The following is a 27546-nucleotide window of genomic DNA, read 5'->3' as shown; positions in this document are numbered from 1 at the left end:
TCCCACCTGCCAGGGTTTCACTTAACTCCTCCTGCCACTGCACCTCACCCACAGCCCAATCGGCACTACTGTGAGATCATCATCACTCTTACCGCTGAGAAGCCTTAAATTAGTTCTGGTACATGTGAACTTATCTATCTAGACACATCAGTAAGAACACAGAAAAAAAGTCGGCTTAGTCATTTAAGTGAAGAAATACATATATATTTTATAAAGTGTTCTGGAACATATTGTGAGTCAGACTTCAGTTATTTACTGCTATCATTATCATTGCTATTACTGCTACCACAATGGTTATACATACTAAATAAATTCCATTTTAGTTAAAAATCAGGAAAAAGACTTCCCTCCCTCCTCTGAAAGCAGACTTCTATCAGTTGCTCCCCATATCTTTCCTGACCTTTTTTCTACGCTCCATAAACCACAATATAGGGAAAGTGCCCCTTCTCCAACCCCAGGAAGATCACCTCATTGTAACAGCTAACCTCCATCAGCATATAGCGTTCTGGCATAGGAAAGAAAACACAAGAGCAGCAGAAGGACTTGCCAGACCACCTTTGTGCAGTGCTGTTTTTCAGTTGTGCTTTTGGCCAATGCTAGCCCTTGTAAATTAGTGCAAACTAGAACAGGTCCACTAAAATGATTATAAAAATCTCCTAGCAAACAATACAGAGTTTATCTGACTGGACAGATGAGCATAAGTATTTAGTTGCATGGATCAAAAATATTTTGACACAGAGTTTCTCATTAAATGTGTGGGTATATCAGTATCTGATATTTGGAGCTACATCTGGCTGGCAACCAGTCACCAGTAGTGTTCGTCAGTGCTAAATTCTAGGGCCAATTCTGTTCAATATTTTATCAATGATCTGGATGCAGGAGCCAAATGCACCGTTGGCAAGTTTGCTGAAGATACCAAACTGGGAGGTGCTGTTGACTCTCTTGAGGGATGAGAGGCCTTGCAGAGGGATCTAGATGGATTGGAGCATTGGACAATGATTAATGGGATGAAATTTAACAAGGCCTAATGCGGGATTCTGCACCTAGGATGGAGTAATGCCAGGTACAAGCATAAATTGGGAGAGGAGAGGCTGGAGAGCAGCCCTGCAGAAAGGGATCTGGGGGTGCTGGTCAACAGCAGGCTCAACATGAGTCAGCAGTGTGCCCGGGCAGCCAAGAGGGCAAACCACGTCCTGGGTGCTTCAAACAGTCAAAAGAGGTGATTATCCTGCTCTGCTTAGCGTTGGTGCAGCCTCACCTTGAGTACTGTGTGCAGTTCTGGGCTCCACAGTTTAAGGAGGATTTGAAGGTCCTTGAATACATCCAAAGGAGAGCAACAAAGCTGGTGAAAGGGCTGGAAGGAATGTGCTGCGAGGAGCAGCTGAGGACATTGGGCTTGTCTACTTTGGAGAAATGGAAGCTGAGGGGCAACCTCATTGCTTTCTACAGCTTCCTGAGGTGGGGGACTGGAGATGGAGGTGCTGATCTATTCTCCCCAGTGTCCAGGACAGGACTCATGGGAATGACTCAAAGCTGCATCATGGGAGGTTCAGACTGGACATAAGGAAGCATTTCTTTACTGAGAGGGTGGTCAGACACTGGAACAGGCTGCCTAGGAGAACCGGTCAATACCCCAAGCCTGACAGTGTTTAAGAGGCATTTGGACAACGCCCTTAACAACATGCTTTAACTTTTGGTCAGCCCTGAAGTGGTCAGGCAGTAGGACTAGATGATCCTTGTAGGTCCCTTCCAACTGAACTATTTTACTCAATATCAAAATCTTTTACGGACACATTCCTATATTTAATCTTGTTTTTATTATGTGTGAATTGAATCATAGAATAGAATCATAGAATGGTTTAGGTTGGAAGGGACCTTGAAGATCATCGAGTTCCAACCCCCCTGCCATGGGCAGGGAGACCTCCCACTAGACCAGCTTGCCCAAGGCCACGTCCAGCCTCCATTGAATTCCATTTTCCCATTTCATAATGGGAATAAAGACATGTGCCCAAGCACATATATATGTAACATACCAGAATATTTGTCCAAAGTAGTTTCAGTTCGTGACAAATTGCGAAGTGTAGTAGTAATCTTGAATTATTAGTAGTATTGAATACTTTCACCATAAATAAACATTAAAAGCAGTTCAAGACGACTGAAACATAAGAATTCAACTATATCTCCATAAAATATGTGATTACACCTAAGTTTTGTGGAACATGCATTTTCTGATAGACTTCTATGCTACAATTGCACTTTTTTCTTAAAAACTTACATTTTCCATTCAATGGTCATACGGTTTTCTGACCAGATAAGAGACATCAGAGAAAAATACATTCAGTATAACAGACGAGAAAAGCTGCAGTAACATTGTACTGCCATACCAAACAGGACCGCAAAACAAAAGGACCTTTCAGCCATTATTCTCCATACATGCCTCAGTTTCTGTATACCTTAGCTACAACAGTGGAACCAATTTATTAATTTTAATCGGGCTACCTTCCGGAGCATGCATCATACAAGCATTTGTAGGGCTGGGTCAAATGGAATTCACTGCAGCAGAATTCATTGCACAAGGGTTATACAGTCAAACAAAATAAAATGAGGGGGGGAACACCTTGAATTACATCCAGTGGCAGACAGAAAACAAAACGTGAGAAAGATTTTCAGTTATTTGTGGGGAAAAGGTAGTCCCTGCATCTTAATATTTTTTTCCCAATCACCTCTTTTAGAGCAGTTCAGCCAAACTTTATTAAACTTGTCAGCATTGCATTCCTTTATGTATGGATAGACTGCTCCTGAAAAAGGTCAACATAAGAAGCACAAGCAGGCTTTCAACATAAGGAATGCATGCCTTCTCTTTTGACTCCTCCCCTGAAAAAGAACTTCTTTGAAAAACTCGTGTCCCCATAAAAAAATTACACTGCTGGTAAAAGAATCTGGAGCTTTATCTTTCCACACTCAACTACTCTGACTTCTGTCTTGCATCTATTTAAGCAGGTTCCAGAAGGTAGAACCTTTGTTCCTACATACATATAAATATATGCTATAGATGTCAATGACAATGTAGTTCTTTAAAAACTTCGGATGCCAAATGCTAGGCATCTAAGCATACATCAAAAGATACATTTTCCCCTTTGAAGTCAATAGGAACACTTTGAAATCAACTGCTGACGTAAGTGTCCAAATACAGAGTGGCATGCCTCATGTTAGTTACTCAAGGTGAAAAGTTTATCTTCCTATTGTAATGGAACCCTCACACACCACTACTGGCAGAAGTGCTCTCTGACAAGGCGTAAACAGTACAGAATTTTCCACCTGGAAACACAGCCAGCACTGCCACAAGAGCAAAGCTGCTCTGCTTCTACTGAAAAGCAACAGGAATTCTGTCTTCCGTCTCATGAGTGACATTTTTCTGGCATCCACCTTTCTCTTCCTTTAGGATTCTCTTGAAAATTACAACGTCTGTTCCTGCCCCAATTCTTAGGGGAGGTTCCAGAGAAAAACAGTTCATTAAGATTTCTCCTCTGCTTCTAGTTGTCCCACAGACTTCCATGGAGTTAGCTTGGACTCTCATTGATTTAGCAGAGGAAAATATGCACTAGACTACATATAAAAGGCTTTGAAAGTTCATAAATTAATTTCAGATGAAGGGAGAAGAACAGAAATACATATGATCTTCACAGTGCTAGAAGGAACAAGGCATTACATCATATAACCAGACACATTCATGATGTAATGAGAAGGTCAGCCTCTACTTTTCTTTTTCTTTCTTTTTTTCCCCCCCCTATCACAGAAAGACTCATATTTTCTATATGGCTCCAGGGACACACAAATACGTGCTGTATGCATTCATAAAAACCATACATCTGCACATCATTTCTTGTAACCTTGTACCTACCCATCGAACTGACACATGCAAACACCCAGGTGCACCTGCAAATTTTGTGGCAGCATTAATCAAAAGATAAGTTTAGACTACATATTAGGGGAACATGAGCTAAATAGCCAGTGATTTAAGAGGCAAAAGTTCACCTGATTTAAATCAGTATAGCACCATTAAAGTTGGGTGAATCTCAATTCCTCTTAGCTGAGAATCTGATCCTAGCATACAATCTGTAAAAAAGGGAAATAATCTTTAAGTCACACATGCGTACACATGCACACACAGACACAACCCTGTGGAACACAACTGCAAACTTGGTGTGTTATTAGTGTCTACTTTAAAAACAAAATAAATTCTCCAGTATTAAACTAACATGAAACAGAGCAACACCATCATCCTCATATCCCCAGGATTTAAAGTACTTCCTCTTTTACTTAGCAAGGCTCCAGTTTCTGTGTGAAGTTATCAGCCCTAGAAGGATAAGCAAACTACTGAACCTAAATAAAGAGAATTAGCTCTCAACAGTACAGTGCTTTCCACATTAGACACACTGCATGCTACACTAGAGAATTTATATAAGAAACTTGGATAAAAGGCTGTTCAATCCAGTTTCCCCTCCTAACAGGATGGCAGTAGCACTGGACTTGACCCTATGAAGCTGCGACTATTTCATAGAGCTATTCTCTCTTTCTTTCCATTTGCAACCAAGATGAGGGCATTTGGCTCCAGCAGGCAGGGTTTCCTTCAGTAAACACGTGGTTTCAGCCAACTTGAAAGGATTAATGAATCCAGATCAAATTCACTGACTAATTTCATCTGGGGAAAAACAAACTTAGAGCTAGTATCGTAAAACCTTCCTCAGAGGCTGGAATTGTTTCCTCTTTACCCAACAGCTCAGTCAGAGCACTGGGGTTATGTGGGAAATCTGTGCTCCACCTAGCACATCCAGGGCAGCCAACACACAACGCAAGCTATTGGGTGAAAGGAGACACCTTCTCAGCAGTTTAAATCTCCCTTTTTATTCACAACTCCACAGTTGCATCCAGAATGTCCAAAATGAAGTATTCTTTTTCTAGACAGACAAACCATTGCCTGTTAAATGAAGCATCACCTTTATCTTGCCATCTTGAAACACACAGAAGCGAAACACTAACTTTGGTTCAATCTGAATCAACTTCATTTTGTAATTTCATGCTTTTTGAAGTGCAGGTGTTGAAAATTCCTACAGCCTTTTGCACTGTACACTCTCTTTAGTACTGCTCGGGATGAAATCTAAATTTCAATTACTCACCATCTCAAGAAAATATGCACCCATATGCAATATTCTCCCCAAATACAGTCAAGTCAAATTGCCTGTTCATCTTTTCTAATACGATACAATGTAAGAAGATAGTGGCTGCAGAATAACATCTAATGTTTTCCTTCTTGATGTTCTCCCCAACCTTCAGTCCCCTTTAAGGTCCCAGATGGTCTTGATTAAAATAGAGTAGTTTCTAATTTACAGCACAGGAGACATTTTGAAACTGTTGTTGAAGTAGTGTTAGTGAAACCCTAATAACCCTAATCTCACCCCCAGACAGGTACATCAGTGTCTTTAATTTATCTAAAATTCCTGTTGTGCTCATAAGTCTTCTTTACTGCAATGATTGTACTGTGCTTCCATAGTACCTTAACCCCCCCAAATAAATAAAAAGTTTCACATAAAATGTGTGTCATCATGTGAAGTAGTATTTATTCCTTTCCATTCTTGCATCCTCCTCCTTTGAGCTGTTTCAGCTCTGCAGATAAAGACTAACGCACACAGACAACAAACTTTCTGTCTGGAATATTACTAGCAGCCTTGCTCTTTCTCTGAAGCACATCACATTTTGGAAGGGCAACATCACTACTCCAAAGCACTTAAGTGGGACACCATACCTCTTTACAGCACACATCTCGTGCATCCCTTCAGTCCACTTTTCTTGTAAACAGCCAGAGGACAGTGTCCTGCGTACAGCTCAGTAACTCAAAGCGTAATCAGCCAATAACCCCTCTAGGACAGAACGCAGATTTTCAGTCTCATTGCTACTTAGCTTTTTACAACAGATAGGGCTTTACTTTTACACGAACACAAGTGTATTAATGGCTTACCGCCAAAATTAAAACCAACAGGAAATGTTTCGTAAGATTATGTATGAATTGGAAATGGAATATCATCCAGTCCCACTGCATTTCATTTATCGCGTGTGTGATATTTCCCCCTTACACCAAAATTATACAGACTTAATCTAGAAGAACACCAGAATGACAATACTATTGACACATCACATAAACATAAACAAACTATATTATAGTGTAAGAAAGAGAAATTGTTTATTCACCATACCAGAAAGTTTGGGAAAGATCGGTATCTATTTTCTTGAATGGAGATTTTCCCCAATAAACTGTTTTTTTTTCTCCTTGCAGAATTAATTCTAAACCCTTGGCAATGAACATATATTGCCCCTACTTTCTTTTTAAACTTCATGAAATTAAAATTTTAGTTTCAAGTTAAATAGACAGCACTAACAGTTCTGCCACACTTCAACCTGCAGGTACTGCTCTTTCAGAGAATCGCATCAAGCAAAAGTACGTTTCAGAAGAGTAAATTCTCTTAGCTGTGCACTGTTTCAGTGATAAAAGTGTAAGCATGGGTTAATTTAACGCAATGTGGTTTAACCAATGGTGCGCAACCTCATTTCAGCTTCTCAGTAAGGTGTGTGATTTGTCAAAATGAGTGAGCACGAGCTGTTCCCAATGGCTTCTCACAATTAAGAATTTCATATGAAAAATGACGTGTAAAACTACTGTTGACATATGGCTTTTTCGTATATTAATCTTTTTCCCCTTTCTCTGCTGTTTATTATCTTTCCTCCTCCTCCTCAGCCAGTCTGTTCTAATTGTCCCCTCTTTGCCACTCTCCTACCTCCTTCTTCCCACAATTCTACTTCTAGACTTCCTCCATTTTTCCATTCCCAAATGCCTGTCAGTGTCTCTTGCTGCCATTCACTCTCATTTGCACAGTCCCCAGCAACTTTCCTTTCATATCTTTTCATTTGAGGTATTTTTATGAGAGGAAGAAAACATGATGTCCCCTGAGAATCGCTCTTCTTTTACACATTTCGGTGGTCCTATTTCCCACCCTGTTTTCTGTTTACACCCTCTACTTGGAACATAGTTCTTGATAAAAAGGACTGTGTTGTCTTTTGGTTTTGCATAACATCTAACACAAAAGGATCCAGGCCCCGACTGATGGTTTTGAGTGATTTGCAATGTATTATCACAAATCCTGAAGCTAACAATGGAGGTTTCCCCAATGCCTGTACACAGATGCTCTCATGAAGGCGACATACACTAACATGAAGTGCAGCTTTGCGTACATCCCCAGGGAAATCCTCACATACCTGCTAAAGATGGCCGCAGGCTTGCTCATCATTGCCAGGAAGACTATTAAGTGGCTTCAGGAGGCCCAAGGATGTAGCTCCCTTTTGAAAATACTTTCCGTAATACACTCTCAAGGGAGACATGGCAGATGTCTGGATATGTGTACCAAAAGGAACCAGCTTGATTAGTTTAATAAGCTATCCTAAATACCAACAGTAAAACAGCTGGTTTGCCTGGATCCTTGGAAAGAACAGACAAAAAACTCCATCAAAAAGGTCTTGAAAGAAAAATACCATGTTTACACACATCACCCTCTCACTTAAACTTTCTTCTCCTAACTTGTTTCCCTGCTGTGTAATTCTACCTTAGCCAAAAAAGGAAGGTCCATCAGCCAGTCAGAAACTGAACTCTGCTTTATCAGTATTTTATTTTAGCATCACTTAAAAAAGTCCATGAAGTAATATGCCTCTGTAGCAATTGTTTCCACAACTCCATTACATAAAACCAGGTGTGCAAGTGGAAGATTAGAAAGCAAAAGGGGAAAGGGGAAAAGCTGAAGAAAAGAGAAAGCGAGGAAAACAAGGTGAGAGACTGCTATGAGAACACATAAACGCATAGTGAAGAAAAACCTCAAATTCCTTCCTGCTACAGAAGTCAGGAAAAGACTACACACAACCGCACTTAAGCGTACAGTAAATTTATGGCACTTTTGGAGCATGGAAATAAACATGCATATAACTTGCAAACATACCCAAACCCTGGGAGCTCTTCAATCTCCACCACAACAACGCTTTGGAAGTGCTCAGCAACAAACTGCTTCCCCACACACGTTTGCATGGAAAACATGACTTAAGAAAAGATGGACTGAAAACTAATTAAGCATTCAAGCTTGTTCTGATATTCTTGTAAGCAATTACCACCACTAAAAGTTTCCAAGTAAACAACCAAGATAAACAGTTTCTCCTCATTTACTCTACTGACTTACTGGGTTTTTGGATGCTTTTACTTACTCAAAGTGGAACCATGACCTCAAATATTAACATGCCTGATAAATCAGCATTATTTGTCAGATGATAGCCTGGAGAATGATTGTCCTGCTTAATTGTTTTCTCCTCAATCCTCCTTCATATGAAAAAAATTACAGTCCATTGCCCTTCGCTGAGGTCAGAACAAATATAATTTACTGGTGTCTAGACTTCTCTGATCCCTGCACTTTCAACTGATGCAAATGAATTTCTTCATAATAAAATATAAAAGATATTTGAGCTTCTGCAATCACCAAATATATACAACCCACATATAAGCCACTGATTTTTCATGGAAACAACATCATGACCTTTTAGTAAAGGAATTCAGTGCAATCCTTGATGCCTGACTACAGCATAAACTTCAATATATTTTTTTTCCTTCTTTCTTAAAAGCAGACAACTTTCCCACTTGCAACCCTGAACAGCGTCACCTGAAATTCAGACTCTCACAACCCCCAAGACCCAAAGAATGACTTTGTTTTGCTGGTGATTTAGAGACTGTCTTTAAGTACCCTTTGATGACTCAAACACTTTCATTCCTTCATGGTTCAGACTGCGCCTTTCCTTTCAAGAGTTGAAGCCTCTGTTTTTCTCTCCAGTAGATTTCTCTATGAGGGCAAGGAACTTGCTGGGAAAATTCTTTTTCATTAAAAGGTTGTGCAACAAGCTACAGAAGTAACCCTTCTTTCCAAACTCCCACAAAGCATATAGAAAGAAAACAAGAGACAGTTAAGAAAGTGGACTTAAAATGTTAAAAACTAAGCACATGTTTGTTAATTACTGTATTAAGTGTCTTTTTTTTGGTAAATGGATATTCTTTTCATTACCAGGGTTGAAATTTTACAGTTACAAAGTCACAGTAAAGGACCTGACCACACCAACATAACTCAACATCCTTAACCGCATCCCTAAAGCATACCAAAAAATCCTACAAAACCTGACATGGCAGAACCCCAGTGGTTTCACAAGAGCGTTCTCACTGGCCTTTGGTAGGTCATAAACTGCTGGCAGCTTGATAAACCATTACTCTGCCTCCCACTTGGGCCAAACACCAGAGCGATAATTCATCGCTGTCAGTTTAGCACCACAGCAGCAGAATGGAGGTCCTACCAACTCCGCTGGCTCCCTTGCAAATGTGAGTGTTCGCCACAGCTTTCTCCTGCATCACAAGCGCTGCATTTCACGTGCCCTCTACTCAAACAGGAGATATTTTTTGCACACACTTTCGGAGAGAAAATTCACACATCTCAAAATCTATGATAATGCATGTCATCATCAAAAATGTATTAAAGTGAATGCTTGGCAGTACCCAAAGCATTCAACATCCAACCCATGATATTAAGACATTTTTTTGTGTTTCTTATTTTTGTCTCCCCTATCCTCTGCACCCCACCCCACCTCTTGCAACAAGGAGCTCCATTTCTTCTCTCCAGAGAGAATGCTGACAAACAATTTGCTTTCTGAAATAGTTTTGGGACACTAATCACTTTTGAAGTGTAAAACCAACAAGTATAAAGGAAATTCCCTGGAGTCATGTCAATACAGAGAAATTCATGCTTAACACACAGAATGCTAATGAAGACAAACTATGGTTATTTTACTGTATGCTACATCATTAAAAAAATATTAAAACTCCGTGTTATTTCCAAAGACTCAGTTTTAAGAGCACACAGACCACCCGAGATGCTTAGAATAATAATCTGTGTTTGAAGTGATGAAAGCATTACCTCCTACAGTCCCCTCTTTTTGTCAAAGTAAGAGTAGGAAACATCTCACCCAAACTGATCTGAAAGGCACCCTATATCCAGCTCCTTCATTTGCTAGGATAAAGTATTTTGAAAGTCTGTTTGATCATTGAAACATCTCAGGACACAGATATTTCAATAAAAAGCATCCCATTTACAGGCAAAACATTTTTTAAGCAAGCAACTTTTGCAGTTTTATACCCTTTACTCCCATTTTTTTCATAGCATCACTTGTTTTTTGCATTATCTCCTTTAATTCCAGTGTAAAATGTTGGCCTCATTTGCCTAAATAATGATAGACAGAGTCCTGTAATCTGTCATTTCAAAAGTGACCCCCCTTTTCTTTTTAACTTGAAAGCTGTCTCACAGTTGAAGTCAAAGACAAACTTTTGCCCTCTGTCTGAAACGCAATTAAAAAGTAAATCAGCTAACCATTAAGAACACTTTCAAGTTCTATTTTAGCATTTTAAAGCTATTAACATGCACTGCAGTTATACAAAGCAAAAAGACACTTTTTCGCTCTCTGCCAATCAATAATATGAAATGTTAGTCCATGATATAAAACACACATGCAGTGCCTAATTGGATTATATAATTATGGCTTTACATAGGTAAACAAGCTGAGGAGTTCATACAAGATACTTCATGTAACTAAATCTATTATTAAAACTTAACCCAAAACCTAAGTAGATCTATCTTCAAAGACTACAGAAGAACGTACATGGTTCTCAGGGATCGTAAGATTAAAAAAGTCATTTTTTTTTCCCAGCTCTCCACATGTTTCACATGTTTAATAGGATGCTATAGCTGCTTCTACAATTCAGTTTAGCTTTTCTTCAGTGAAACGTACATTTAAATTTAATTAATGCTGAGCCTGACTGCTGTGGAAACTGACGGGTTCTTCTTGTTTTACAAGCAGGCCCGGGTTAATCTAAATATTTAAACTGCTGATCAGCAGCTTTCCTGAAGTGTGTCTCTTTGGTTCAATTCTAGTCTCTGGTAAAATAACAGACTAATGCTGTCAACACACATGGCAATGTTCCAAAGTTACAGATGTAGAAATGATAGCAGAAATGGTTGCATATTTCTGTGCATCAGGGACAATTAGCAGTTACCTGCAGTCAGATCAGAACTAAGCTAATCATCTCTGTATTAGATCACACAGAACTCTGACTCCAGGGAGTGATTCTCAATTTCCTTTAGTACAAAGGAACAATAACTGTCGTTCAAAAAATAAGCATAAAAGCAAGAAAATAAACCGAGTGCTATGTATCAAACATGCCCTCTTTACAACAGCCTGAGCTTTTTGCCCTGCCAATATGACCAACGTGTTATGCTTTGAGGCTGCTGCTCTGAAGAAGACCTCCATTCAGTAAGTGCCCCTAGGAATTTGAGGCTGCTGAGGTAGGAGGTCTGTTTGGTTTTCTTGGTTGTGATTGATTGTTAGGTGTTGTAGGGTGCTTTTATTTTGGGGGGGATGAGTGGTCGCTTTGTTTTTAGCTTGAGAACCTAGCTTTCACCGTGTTTGAATACAATGCAGTAAGCTTGCAACATCACGTTCTCAAAAAGAGCACACACAGTTAAACAAATCGGGTGGATCTATTCATCATCTAATATGAGGACATTAAGGCATCTTTCAAATTGCTTGGAAGTTTAAATTCATTAGTGACAGACCAAAAGATCAGCTGATTCTACCAACCTCTACTGAACTTAAAGACATCTCCAACAAATATCCAAGATCAAAGACTGCATACAGATAGTACATCCAGAGAACTCCAGTTTCACGAAGAGAACTGGGGATGGAGGGAAGGAGAGTAACTGTCATCAGCTTTCTCTATGTTTTCATCATTCAGGAATCCTTTCAGGTGCATTTTCAGCTACAATACAACAATTTCTGACCTACGGTCTATCTCTTCCTTTTTATCTATGAAGCATGTTGCTTTTATGGGCAAACTGTCTAGTAGTAGTCATATGGTCCATATGGAGCATCCAGACTTAGCTTTTTTTTTTTTTACTTGATATTCCTTGAAGGGATCTAATCAAATAACTGCATTTCCATTAAATATCATATGCACTTCCATAAACTTTCTTTGCAAAATTAAAGCAATTGTCTATGATATGGAAATCCAGAAGGTTTTCATTATATTTTTCCCTCCTCCCACTCCATATTGTATTTTACACATCTGGAACCAGTAGAAAAGCTATAGTATTAGTATGGGCAATAAGAATCACAGCAAATCCACTTACAGTACAGACATGGTGTTCTGAAAAAATACTGCCAGTAATGGACATTTTTTTCACCTCCAAAATTCACATAACTTCTGAGGAACAACAGAACTATTCTTCACCAACAGGCAATATAGAAATACATATACACAGACAGAAACATATAATACCTCTCAATTATTGGGCATTTCTGAAAAATTAGATCACTTAGTGACCTTCTGCAATCACATCACTCAGTAGCAGCGCTATGGCCAATGCTCACGAGCAGTAATGGAGAAGGAGAAAACTAACAAAAAAAATATTTACTTTGGCTTTTTATTTTCTTTTTACTTCTGAGCAGTACTGTGATTGTATCCTCCCCCCTTAACTTTACGTATCCCCATTTTACACCCAATCATACCCACAGTTATATACAAGCTTCGATTTTAACTATTTTTCCTTCCCAGCCAAAAGACTACTACGAATAAACTTTGCTGAACAGAGGCATGCTTATCTGTTTTTTATCATCTCTCAGAAAAACGACCCTGAGACTTGAAAAGGCAATATATGCCTGTAAATCCCATGCACCTGAGTAATTATTGTAATTAATATTCTAAGAGGTACAAACTAGTGCATCTGGTAATGATGACAGCAGATTAGGTGTGCAGAACATCTGCATGTTGATGTTTTACAACCTGTGAGATTTATGTGGAATTGCAGCAAGTAATACAAGTTTTTCTTTTTATCTTCACAAGTAGCATTTTTATCTATGAACAAACTCGGATTTAACAACCATATCAGACAAACAAACATGGGGACTTATCTTTCACATATCCTACCTTTGAAAAAGATTATATAGTTCCAGAACTGGAATCAACGAAATAGTCCTACACAGAACATGTCTGGTTCACTGCAGCACTACTCCAAGTGCATCCTTCTGTTTTAAGATAACTGTATTAGCTGAAGGAGGGTTTATTTGTTTGCAGACAGGTACTTTTACAGTACGTTTCATCAGTTTCTTGAGAGCGAAAGAAAAAGGCAAACAGTTTGCCTGCAGTATATTGAGCTGCTTTCGAGCAAACCCACAAGTTTCATGAAGAAGCAGAATGAAGCTGAACGTTCACAGATCACAAGACAACAAGTCTTTGTCACAATCTTTTCCTTTTAGCTTCTCTTCATTTGTTAGACTGTTTTCAGAACAGTCTCTCCTGCTATCCCTACTGCTAACATCTCATAGGATGAAAATAACTCTTACAGACATTTTGTGTAGGCAGATGGAAGTACTCCAGTAAAGCAACTTCAGAAAAACTATCCCAGCATTGTATCAGAAGCTACCACACACTTCAGGTGTAATGAGATCCTTAGGGTGGCGAGGAGAGCGTACGGTAAACTTGCTACCCTGGACTTCACGAGAGCAGACTTTAGCCTCTTCAAGGATCTGCTTGCTGGAATACAGTGGGATAAAGCCCTGGAAGGAAGAGGGGCCCAAGAAAGCTGGCTAATATTCCAGGACGACCTCCACCAAGCTCAGGAGCAATGCATACCGACAAAGAGGAAGTCAGGCAAAAACACCAGGAGGCCGGCATGGATGAACAAGGAGCTCCTGGAAAATCTCAAGCAGAAAAAGAAAGCCTACAGAGGATGGAAACAAGGACAGGTAGCCTGGGAGGTATACAGAGAAGTTGTTCAAGCAGCCAGGGATCAGGTCAGGAAAGCTGAAGCCCAGAGAGAGCGGTAAATCTGGCCAGGGGCATCAGGGGTAACATGAAAGCCTTCTATAAGTATACCAGTGACAAAAGGAAGACTAGAGAATATGTAGGCCCACTCAGGAAGGAAACAGGAGACCTGGTCACCCAGGACATGGAGAAGGCTGAGATACTCAAAGACTTCTTTGCCTCAATATTCACTGGGAAGGGCTCTAACCACACTGTCCAAGTTGCAGAAAGCCAAGGCAGGGACTGGAAGAATGAGGTACTGCCCACTGTAGGAGAAGACAAGGTTCAAGACCTTTTGAGGAACCTGAAGGTGCACAAGTCCATGAGACCTGATGAGATTCACCTGTGGATCCTGAGGGAACTGGCAGATTCAGTTGCCAAGCCACTATCCATCATATTTGAGAAGTGGCAGTCCAGTGAAGTTCCCGCTGACTGGAAAAGGCAAAACCATAACTCCCATTTTTAAAAAGAGTAAAAAAGACGACCCAGAGAACTACAGGCTGGTCAGTCTCACATCTTGTGCCTGGCAAGATCATGGAGCAGATCCTCCTGGAAACTCTGCTAAGGCACAGGGAAAATAATGATGTAATTGGTAACAGACAACATGGCTTCACTAAGGCCAAATCGTGCCTGGCAAATTTGTGGCCTTCTAAGATGGAGTTACAGCATTGGTGGATAAAGCGAGATCAACAGATGTCATCTACCTGGACTTGTGCAAAGCATTTGACACCGTTCTGCATGATATTCTGGTCTCTAAATTGGAGAGACATGGATTTGACGGATGGACTACTCGGTGGGTAAGGAACTGACTGGTCAGTCACACTCAAGGAGTTGCAGTCAACGGCTCCGTGTTCGAGTGGCAAGCAGCGACAAGTGGTGTTCCTCAGCGGTCAGTACTGAGACAGGTCCTGTTTAACGTCTTTGTTGATGACACAGATGTTGGGATGGAGTGCACCCTCAGCAAGTTTGCTGATGACACCAAGCTGTCTGGAGTGGTTGACAGACTGGAGGGAAGGGATAACATCCAGAGAAACCTGGACAGAATTGAGAGGTGAGTCTGTGCAAACCTCATGAAGTTCAACAAGGCGAAGTGCAAGGTCCTGCACATGGGCCAGGGCAACCCCATGCACAAATGCAGGCTGGGCAGAGAATGGATTGAGAGTAGCCCTGAGGAGAAGGACCTGATGGACCAGAAGCTCAGCATGAGCCAGCAATGTGCAATCGCAGCCCAGAAAGTCAACCATATCCTGGGCTGCATCAGAAGTGTGGCCAGCAGGTCAAAGGAGGTAATTCTGCCCCTCTACTCCGCTCTTGTGAGACCCCACCTGGAGTACTGCATCCAGCTGTGGGGTCCCCAACACAGGAAAGACATAGACCTGTTGGAGCGCGTCCAGAGGAGGGCCACAAAGATGATCAGAGGGCTGGAGCACCTCTCCTATAAGGAGAGGCTGAGAGAGTTGGCGCTGTTCAGCCTGGAGGAGAGAAGACTCTGGGGAGACCTTGTAACAGCTTTCCAGTACTTAAAGGACACCTACAAGAAAGCTAGAGAGAGACTTTTACAAGGGCATGAAGTGGTAGGACAAGGGGTAACAGCTTCAAACTGGAAGAGGGGAGATCTAGATTAGATATTAGGAAGAAATTTTTTCACTATGAGGGTGGTGAGACACTGGAACAGGTTGCCCAGAGAAGCTGTGGAGGCCCCATCCCTGGAGGTGTTCAAGGCCAGGCTGGATGGGGCTTTGAGCAACCTGGTCTAGTGGGAGGTGTCCCTGCACATGGCAGGGGGGTTGGAACTAGATGATCTTCAAAGTCCCTTCCAACCTAAACCATTCTATCAGTCTATGAAAAGCTAGTGGCACTCCCTAGAAATTCTGTTTTGGTTTGGGGTTTTCTTTAATAATCATGTCAGTTTCTTAAAATTGTGCCAATTAGTTTCAGTTTCAGGGGTGAGTTAATTTGCCAGAGTATCTCAGAGTTTGAATTCAAATTTCAGCCTAAGCAAAACAAACAAACAAAAAAAAAATCTCCTCTGCAACTACCACATTATGCTGAAAATATACATTTGCTCAGATTCTTACAAAACTCGCCTCAGAAATCAAATCACATTCTTCCTTAAAAGAGGTTTGTTAAACTCAGATTTAGACTGAGACTGGGGAATTTAAACTGCCAGACTGTTTCTGAGCCAGTAAAAAACCAACATGCTGACCTGCATGTTCACAAAAGGTCTAAAGGTCTTATATAGCAACTTCATCTTCCTACAAAAAGTGCTTTTCAGAGGCTTTTAATACTGCTTGCAATACATGCAGGATCCAAGATCTGCAGGGGGTGGATAACTCTATAGTTTTCTCAAATCCTCTTATTCCACCCACTCTGAGAACTCTACAGCCCAAGTTTAATGAGTAAGTGTACTGCAATTCTGCTGCACAGCTCAGCCACATTTGCACCCCAGAAAAAAAAAAAACAACAAAAAAATCCCAAAAAATGCTGAACCCCAATCTTTCTTCTGCAACTTCTCTACAGAATCCAGCCTTGAAAGACTAGTTTGAGGTCATGTGCCTATGCATCGCTGTGTCTGAGGCTCTGAAGTGCATTCTATCTTCAAATAATAAATGTCTTTTATTCTTTCAGGGCAAATCATGTTGTCTGTGTTGCATGAAGGATGAGTGAATATTCAGCGAACAAACTGATGATTCATTATGGTCTTGAACAGCAATAGGACTTCATCAGAATTCCAAGCAAATCTGATCATTTGTAAAATCATTTTTAAAGAAATATAATTAAAGTTTTGTGTTCATACATCATGCTCAGATGGTGACATTTCTGACATTTTCAATTTGAGCAATGTCACTAAGATGGAGAGGTCTGAGATGTACTCATTTCAGCAGAGCCCTGTTACATGCCAATACCTACGTTAAATAATACGAATTTTTAAGGCCTAACCATGGTCTATCTGTGCAGCTATTTCTTGTTTGTCTTCACAGACCATTGACCAATTGTAATATTTTGGAAGTGAAAGAGTCCAAAGTGCTCAGAGTCTAGACTAAATGCTCTTGGCTTGATGATTCTATCATTAAGTGTGGTACAACTGGGCTGCACTACAGGCACAGCATCATTGCCAAAGGAATAGCAATTTTCAATCATGCATGAGACTGCTGAGGGTAACTCTGAGCATATTCTTCATATATTTGATGAAAAAATAGATACTTGGCTCTTACCGTATTACATCTTGGCCCTAGTTGAACAAAACATTTGTCTGTGTTTGTATGTGTTCATAAGGCAAGATGTATGACACACATTAGCATAGTAAGGACTTGCACTTACATTGATTTCAGCGCCTAGTGCCCTTTTCAGTTAAGTCAGTGAGAAGGAGATTCCAGAACAGCTTCAGAAATCTAACTCACTCTCACTATTTAAAATTCTAGGTCTCCTACTTGCATTAAAATTACTGGCCATATAATGTTTCAGAAGAATTAGGAACTATACAAGAAATAGTAACTTTATCATAACTAGTCATTTGTATCACCTGAAGCCAAGCTGGCTAGGGGAGCCTCTGTTTTCTTTCTTTGGTCCTTACTATTTCTACCCCTATGCATCTTCTCTAGGTAGTCACCAGTTTTTCCAGTTCAATAGTATGACCAAGACGGAGAAGTCCATAATGAAGTCACTTCAGAGTCCAGTGATAACACCTACCATCTGCCTAGCCGTTATTTCTCAACTCACCACTGTTGAGTTACTCTGGTATTTTCAACATAAAAACAGGCATCCTGATCCTTCCATCACAAGACTTCTCTCTACGTCTCCCAACTCAAGAGCAGCGAATAAATTCCGGGTCAATCAGGAACATAGTCTGCACATCATCTTGAATTTAAGCCAAACGTGAGGACCTGTATGGAAGTCTATGCCTAAATCTCTTCTCTCTCCACCCCATTTTCTAATGGATCAATGCTTACCTTCAAGTTCTTCCACATTTCCAATAATCTCATCTCCAAAACATCACTCCCAATGCCTTTACAGCAAACAGCAGTGTATGCCCACTTTTGTGTTTTCTAGTTTTCAAAGCAGTACCTTTCAAAATGGCTTTCCCCATCCTGCCCTTCCCATTTTGTAGAGTATCTTCAAAGATCTGCAAAGTTTCCTTATTATCTTCCTTAAAGTCCCACTTAAAAAGACAAATCCTCTACTTTCCTTCTGCAAGACAACGTAATCAAAACCAACAACTTCATAGCACTTCTAGTGCTAATTTGATCAAATGGTTTCCTACTATGCTAACCAATATTGCCACACTGTTTACATATTCTCACCATCACCCTGAATCAAACTTACTTTTTCCTGTTACTTCACACTTAAATTGTAAAGTGTCAGGATCAGAGAATTCCTCCCTCTTCCCCCACCTCCCCATTGTGTTTATACAATACTTGGGGGCAACAAAATCTTGGTCCCAGCAGAGTTCCTAAGCACTACAGAAATACTGAAAGGAATAAACACATTATACGTAAGTCTATACACATATATCACTTGTTAATCACTATTGTAATCTGTTCTCTATAGGAAATATCACCTTGACAACTTCCTAATAATATAAACTGAATTTGGAATGGTAACACAATTCAGTACTGTATGTGGAAACACACCATCTCTCTGCTAAGGCCATATTCCGACCTTCACAAGCAGTTAGGACTGTTCTTTTAAAACTACTCCTCTTAGCAGCTTATCGCCAATTATACTTACCAGAATTAGAAAATTATTCAGTGTCATAACAACATAGTCACAAGTGAAGCAAGTCTTGAGTTTTGTAATGGTGCTTTTGCATAGGGTAGGAGGTTTGGTGTGGGTTTTGATTTGGGTTTTTTTATTGTTTTTTGGGTTTTTTGTTTGTGTGTTTTTTGGTTTTTTTTCCACACAAATGAGAACACTTTCCAGTCAACAGCTGCCAATTGCTACACGATATTACTATAACATTTTTAGAGTTCTTTTAACAATGTAGAATTGTCCAGGTCTCAGGAAATGGTAAAGTTGTTATTTAAAGTAACCACGCTTTCCAAACCAAAAGAGTTAGTGATGACATGTGAAAGTTTCCTTGGCAGTGCAGAGATACAATGTGGGAAACCACTTCACTTTTAAGTGATCAAGTAGCTGCTGCATTCTTTAAAATTCATTAAGTATCATCAACATTTTGCTCTGTATTAAAAAAAAAAAAAAACAAACCCAAACATACACAACCAATCCCAACACCAAACCAAAACTGCTGACAGTTACAAAACCCTATCAAACTAATTTAATGAAAATCATTACTTACCTTTTCAATACTGTTACAACATAATAAAGATGCTTGTTATTTCAGACTCACATTTCTAAGGTCATAGAACAGCACTTGTTATTTTATAAGATATGCCTTTGTATCACCCATTTAAATAGTTAAATTGCTTAAAACCTAAGCATAGACTATAATCCACTGGTTACAAGAAACAGCCCCCTAACTGACATATTCACGCAATTTTTATGCGCCTTTGCACTTTCATAAAAGAGAAATAGCCATCACCCCCATTTGAATTGAGTCTAGATCACAAAGACGTTTCCTCTTTTCCCCTTCACACTAACAAATCCCCCAAAGACTACAGACAAGTTTCCCACCACCACAGGGGTGCAAAGGCCAAAAAGCAAACTTAATGAGGCCAAACGGAAGCCTTCTCTTGCAGACATGTTAATCTTACTCTTAAGCAAAACAGAGAGGTAAAGTGAAGCCCATAAAATCTGTAAGTGCACAAAATCACACAATAAAAATGATTACAGCATTTCTTTTGTCCAAGGTTACCATGAAGGGCTTTAATTCAAAGGAACTAGTGGGAATATAGTTCCTCTTATTAAAATATATTAATTAGTGTAATATATACAGTTGCCTCCTTTGAAAAGCAAACCAAACCCATGAGATGAACAGCAGGGTCCTGAAAGGACCCGCCCACCATCTTGGATTTACTCCTCTGAGGATGGAGTCCCAGAAGCTGCCTCTGAAGCTTCATTTCTTTTCATGTTGAAAACCTTCATTTACAGGCATAAATAACAATGGCATAATCATTAGCAGCAACAAAGCACAAATTTCATCAAGAGCTCGCTGTCATTCTGACAATGACTCTCAAAATAGAAAGGCTAATCTACAAATCGACATCTAGCTTTCAAATTGCAGATTGTCAATGAAATCACTAAGTATGTTTCCCTGGTCTGAAATGTGACTGTCGTTAAGACACTGGTCTTAGGGCTTCGTTTTATATGTGCACATAACGGTGCTTATTTGGTTTACAGGGATATCCTGATCCCTAGAGTTTGCAGCAGCAATGCAAGTACAATTATCCCACATGTTGGCTGATTAATAAATAGCAAGTTTTAGCAGTCAGCAACCACCTCTGAACAGGTTATTTCAGGTGAAAGTAATTTTAAAGCATAATTCTGGATACCAGTTTAGATGGTAAACTGTAACTACCCACCACAAAAGACATCATCTCTACCAGAACACCACTCCAAGAAGCAAATTGCTGGAGGTTGCAAGTGTGTTTTGGTGAAAAATTACTACATATTCACAGCTGACAGTGTTATTTTCAGTTTTATGTTTCTGATTTACCCATAGATATATTTGTACCATAGAATCATAGAATGGTTTAGGTTGGAAAGGACCTTGAAGATCATCGAGTTCCAACCCCCCTGCCATGGGCAGGGACACCCCCCACTAGACCAGGCTGCCCAAGGCCACATCCAGCCTGGCCTTGAACACCCCCAGGGATGGGACCTCAACAACCTCTCTGGGCAACCTGTTCCAGTGCCTTACAACCCTCAAAGTAAAAAACTGCTTCCTAATGTTTAATCTAAACCTGCCCTCTTCCAGTTTAAAGCCATTCCCCCTCATCCTGTCACTACATGCCCCAGTAAAAAGTCCAGTGTATGTTTTTCTGCAGATCTGCTACTAGCCAAAAGATATAGCAGTAAATGTACAGATGCTCTAAAGAAAGAAAAAAAAAGAAAATCAGTCTGTAACCTATTTAAAAAGAAAACCCACAGCACCAAACAGGATCATTCTTATTTGCATGCACACTACTGCCATAAAGCTTGTGTCAGTCAAAACATATCAGTCATTTCACTGGCGAAGACCTCTGCGACACGAGCTAATGAGGGTTAGCGTGGGTGAGAATGATTTAGCCTTGTAACTCATGCAACAATTCTGATGATGCCTAAGGAGAAATAGTAACCAGCTTACCCCACCGTTGGATAGGACTAGGAATAATCATATTTTTTGTCACTGAAGTCAATTATACTTTATGCCTTCGTGCACATATGGAGCAGGCAGTCAGTGAAGGTGTTAATTTTACAAGTCGGTTTTTAGAATTCAGCCATGCCTTAAAGTCATGTTTGTTTAATCACTGCTGCCACCTCGTATGTATGGAAACGATGCCAACAGTACTATGGTTTTGACTGCAACGCTTTTTTTCATAAAAGGCACAGAAAGCACCCAGCTTGACCAAACTGTGACTCAAACCAAATAGAGCCTCCCCTCACTGCGAGGCCCTCGGTTTTTCTGAACCTAGGGAGCATTCAGCCACCGTTCCAGCATTTAGCTAGCCAGGCCAACTTCTCAAAGGTTTAAGACATGGAAAGAAATGAGGAAAAACACATCAGACTCAGATTTGATTAAATCTTGCGGGCGGTTTCCCACTAAAGTAAATTCATTTGTGAAGAACAAGACAGGTAAAGAAGGTTTGTGGGGAAGGAGGAATAAAGAAGTACAGCAAGCAATCCATTCCAGGTTCTACACATACGTAAAAAGACGGCTTTTCCAAGTGTTCCTTTAACAGATTTCCTAACAATTTCAGAAGTACCGAGAATTTAGAGAGGTACATTCTATCCTAACTCTTATTAATATGTTTTACTGTTTATTTTAGAAACAGAAGTGCATCTATCATATCAGTGGCCGCAATTCCAGTATACACCATGCCAAAAAAAGAAAAAAGACTAACTTCACAGTTTCTCCAAACACTACTGTAACCTACTGAGTCAGCAACAGCCCAGAAAAGAAAAAGCACTGTGAAACTTAACTCACTCTCACATCTCCTGTGGCATGTTTACTTTTTTTACTTGACAGACTACCAACCAAGTGTTTACTAGAACCATACTTGCTTAACTTGTGTGTAAAAATATCACCAAAGATACACACAGCCTCACTGAAACCAAAGTAAAAATTCTTACCGAAAAAACCCCACATACGTGCCAAACAGAAAGAAACCAAACACTGGCAAGCAGGTCTATAAAAATTCAGTCACTACCCTACTAAAGTAAATGCATATCCAAAAAGCATACCCCTCTCCTCCAAATCGCATTAGCAGTGGAGTTTATTTTTCAAGTTTTATCTTGGCAATTTAGAAAATTACTCTTCAGCTTTAAAAGCTATGAATTTGTTGAAATAAAAATCATCTGACTGCAATATTTCAGTACTACCATTCTATAAAACAACAGAAAACTGGAAAAGGGAGTACTGCCAGTCTCTTAACTCCTCGGAACCTTTCTCTCATACACAAGCAGTAGTTCTTAGCGCTAGCTTTTGAGCTATGTTTCTCCTTTCTGAACTTGGGAGGGAAAATATATAAATTTCTGATAGCAATGTTACACCTATACCTACAGGCAGTCTATCTTTCAAATTGAATTCAAGTGCAAAGATAACAGCAAACAAATTGTGGTGTTCTAAAAAGTAGTATCTATGGAAGGAATTGACGAAGCAATGATATCTGCCACAAGCGAGAAATCAATATTTAACTTGCAGGATGTTTAATGTTTGAGCAACTGAGAAGCAACACTGGAAAGAATTTCCAAAGATCATCTAGACTACTTCCATAAAGTAAGGCAAAAGTTATCGATATCACTCCTGACAGGTTTTTACAAATCTGTGCTTGTGATGGAGGTGCTATAACCATCAAAAATAGGATCTGTTCTACTGCTTCCACTGCCTTCCGCAGAGAGGAAAAGAAATAAAACCCATGCAGCTTACTTTCCTTCTTTTTTTTTTTTTTTTTCAGCTGACTTTCAGGAATTTGAAAACTTACTCCTCCCCTCAGTTGTACCCATTCTAATCTAAACCCCTCCAGTTCTCAAACTCCTTTGTAACTACAGACTTTCTTCCAATAGCTGTTGTAGCTGTGCTCTGGACGCTCCTCATTTGAGCCACGTTTGTATTTAAACGCCTCCCAGAACTGGACAAAATTCTGCAAGTGATACCTGAGCAATTCAGAGTGGAAGAGCTATTTCCTACAGATCACCTGTTTCAATATACCTGCATGTTGTTTGTCATTTCTCAGAAGAGCATAATAATTAACTTACGCTCAGCTTGTGATTGACTATAAATCCCAGAAATTTCTTTGGATTAGCTACTTTATCAATGCCTGCACGGCAAGCTTATTTACATCCAAAGTATTTTGTACTCAGCCTTACTCAACTATAACTTTTTTTTTTTTTTCAGATTATTTCTCCACTTAAAGATTCTTGTAAACCTTTCAATTGTGAGGCATCTGAATTCTAGTTCTGTCCTCAAATATACTTGCAGATCCTCTCAGGTTGTTGTTCCAGAAACTAAGATACACCAAAAGCAACAGTGGAAAGAAAACTAAAAGACAAAATGCTTTTCCATTTCAATCCTTAAGTGTGTAATTAAAACACTTCTCACTAGCTCACCTGTTAAAGCAACAGTCAAAGCAGTGCTAGACAGCCTAAAAGAACATGTAGGTGAGCTAAAATATTCAAATCATGGCATAAATTATCCTGGTGAGAATATGGTACATAAAGGGGAGGAAAAAAAAACAACACAAAAAAAAAGTTTGCTATAAGAACAGGGTGTGCTCTTTTATTTTTGGTACTATACCATGGGCAGACAAGAATTCATGAAAAGAAGCAACATGCGGGAAAAATGCCGTTTTAAAAGTATTATTGACTTAAAGAGAACAAATTTTATCCTCAAGTAACACTTCTTTTATTAATTTCTAAGTAACTGTAAATATGTAAAATATTACCATAAAATAAAAAGTTATTCACTTGTCATCATTTGCTTATGAGAAACCATCAGACCTCCAGAAAAAGTACTTTAGAAACTTTAATACAATATAAAGTTACAAGCTTCGGTATTTGGAAGATGTTAAGAAATCCAGTGGGACAATAAATGATCATACAAACACGACCTGCTAAATTTTGATTTACTTAAGTGGAAAAAGGAAAAAGCCAACTTTGATAGACATCAGCAATAAATGAGATAAGATCCAGACTACATTTGTTACATGAATAAGACTTTTTTTTTTTTTAATGCTTCAAGACTAGCAGAAGGCACGGGGAATCCGTAAATTTGGATGTGACAACCGGAGATTTAGGTGCTAATCTAAATTCTTAAAGCCAAAAATTCAGGGGGAAAAAAAAAAAAAACAAAACAAAAAAAACAGAGCTATAAGCATATATGCATGGACGGGAGTGCACCAATGTATCTGTATAGCTGCACATGCAAATAAGTAGCTAAGGACCTAACACCTCATATATATGTAATATCTACCCTATTAACACATCCAGCCAACATCAATATACATCTGTTCAGGGAACTTGCACCTTTGTTCTAGAAAATGCAGTCCAATCTTTCTTTTAATGGGCCAGAAGAAAGTAACTCAGAAATGTCTCACCTTATTAACCAAGGTTCTTTCTGGCCTATATACCCTTACATCTCAACAGCCATCTCTACATGCAAAGTAGAATCTCCCTAGAAACCCAATAAGCAACAGAAGCACAAATGGCATGTTCTGCCTCCTGATTCATCAGAAGGGCTACCTCAAAAGCTTTATTATTGACAGTGATTCCTGGCGAGAGGCAGGGAGAAGGGAACTTTACACTCAATAAAGCTTTGTTTTTCCACTTATTAGCATTAGCTGCAACGCTGCCAAATAGAAAGAAAAAACCCTCTCTCATCTGCAAACAAAACACACGTATGGAAGACATAGAATTCACTTTTTTCAGAGCCACTTTTTTCATGTATCTGAACTATAATTGGCTAAAACAAATACAGTTTCCGACTCAAAATCAGGGTCAGCCTAACAAGCGTAGCAGTGGTGGAGTACGGCAGGTCCATCAGGAAGAGCACACTGAGCTATTCCAAGCTGTTTAACGTAGTAGTTTAAGGGCTTTAGAATAAGTGCAATGCACTGGAAATCCAGTCCTGTAACAACCCAGCTCTTGTATACCATGCAAACCAAATTTGTAACCCTTAAAACAAAGTATTTTGGTATGAGTAGCACTCTATCGCCAACCATTAAGTCTGTAAAACCTTAAGGCTGGATTCATCAGCTAGATACCTCCTGTATGTCTAGTTAGTGTCCATCCAACAACAAAAAGCAAATAACACCAATGAATAAAGGCCAACATTTTTCAATAACTGTGGTGTATTTCAAGAATCCATTAAATGTTCATCATATGAAGTACTGCAACTTTACGTAGTTCTCATTCAAGTCAAATGAAAATATGTCTACCAAATCAAGTAATACAAGATCAAGTCTCCAGATTCTGCATTAACGGAAATAAGATAAATTTTCACAAAGTTAGCTGCAAGGAGATGTTTTTCCTCTCACCTTAAGGGGACACACTTGGATAAAATGGGCAAGGGCTTCTGTAAAAAGGCTAGAAGAAAACACTAATAAAACTCTGATAATTCTATTCCTCTACTCCCTTGATGTCCTGTAAGACCATAAGCATCTAGGAATGCTGTACAGCACTGAGGGATACTTCTTTGCCTATAGCCTGTTTTGCTCAGTCATTTGTTAAACTTTTCAGGAAAAAGTTTCATGTAAAAATGGAAGAGTTGGGGGGGGTTTGGTTTCATTGGGCTTTTTTAAAGTTTCACTTCAGAAAATCAAGAGGTATTTGTTTGCAGACATGTTTTCTGCAGTTTTCCATCAACTTTCTTAGCAAATAAGGGTCCAAGATTTTTCAAGTTCCAGTTTTTTATAAGAACACTGTAACTTCCAAGGGTAGATGATTTTTTCTAGTTATCCTTTTGTTTAACAGTATTTCCACTGACAGTCTGTTCAGTGATTTCTTTTAAGAAAAAAAAAAATGGTTTATCTATAACACAACCATATATCCTAGCTCAAATTCCAAGTTTTCGAACAGTAATTACTGAAAAAATACACTAAATGCGAGAACAGGTTAGAAAGAGAACTTATTGCTAACAACACTACTAAGAACACTTTGACCCTACAGTTCATCTTTTGAGGCAAAATTTTTGAACAATTTTTTCCATTAAATGTATTCAGCTGTTGGCAACAAAGTAAACCAGCAAGATTTGTATTTACTCTTACTCCCGATGCATACAGTGAATGGACAAATAAAAGTGATATTAACGTATTATCACTGAAAGATATTGTCCTAGAACGCAATAAGAGATGTTCCACTCAGGAAACAGAAAAAGGAAAATCATAATAACTTTAAGTATGTCATGTAGGGATAAAAAGACTCCCAACTTCCATCTCATTATTTTATAACTGTTCTTAGCTGACAGCAGAATGAGAAATTGATTCTTTCTCCCCGTGGTTAAACCAAGAGGCATTTTTAGACTTTAAAAAGGCCAATGTCATAAGATCCTATTTTGTACACAACTGAAAAAGAAAATGAATTGAATAGCAAAATGCAGCATATGTAATGAATGCAAATGAACATGAGCCACCTGCTGCTGGTCAATACATCAGTAGTTATGTTATTTGCAGCATGTTCAGGAAATTAATTTGTTACGTACCTTCTTTGCTAATCAAAAAGCATGTAATTAACTTTCTCTATGGAAAAAAATTGTCATTTAATTCAGTTCAATTATTTGACAGCGCAATTAAATACACTAATTGTATTTTACCAAAACACAAGCAACAGGGATTTGGAACTACTGGTTCTAGTCTTCCTTTTGATTGCATTTCAGAAAAAAAAATGGGGGCCAGCTATATAGAAGGTACATACATATATGATGACATCCTTTATGAAGCCTTTGTTTTACTAAGAACCCTACTTCACTTCACAAAAGGACAGTCTTATTCTCTCAAAGCAGCTGAAAGGAAAGTAGCAACAAGTAAATGTCCCCCTGCTGTGTCTATGAAAAGTGTATGCTCCCATCACGAAGCAGCCGTGGGATCTCACTTGGTGGGGATGCGAGTGCTGGTGCTATTGTATATTCTGCGTGGTCTCAAGTGGAGAAAACCATCTGTCCATTTGCCATGAAAGGGACCCCCACGAACCTCTCCTCACAGATCACTATCATTTCCTCCCAGACCTTAAACTGATGGCTATCAGTCACAAAAAGTCCTTCGCGAGCCACTTTTACTCAGCTGCTTCATAGGGTTTAGACTGAGGTGACCAATCACAGCCTAACAAAAAGATTAGTGTGTCTAAACACAATGCAATACAGAGATGCGAGTAACCCTCTTTGCCGTCTCCAGCAACACAGTTTAAAGAACACTGAAGGCAGTCAAAGAAAGAGAATGCTTGGGCATCTGAAAGCCAGGCGACAATTTGAGGAGATG

The sequence above is a fragment of the Charadrius vociferus genome, unplaced genomic scaffold, assembly GCF_000708025.1.
Source record: "Charadrius vociferus isolate BGI_N301 unplaced genomic scaffold, ASM70802v2 scaffold55, whole genome shotgun sequence".
Classification (NCBI taxonomy): domain Eukaryota; kingdom Metazoa; phylum Chordata; class Aves; order Charadriiformes; family Charadriidae; genus Charadrius; species Charadrius vociferus.
This window is presented reverse-complemented; position numbering follows the sequence as displayed.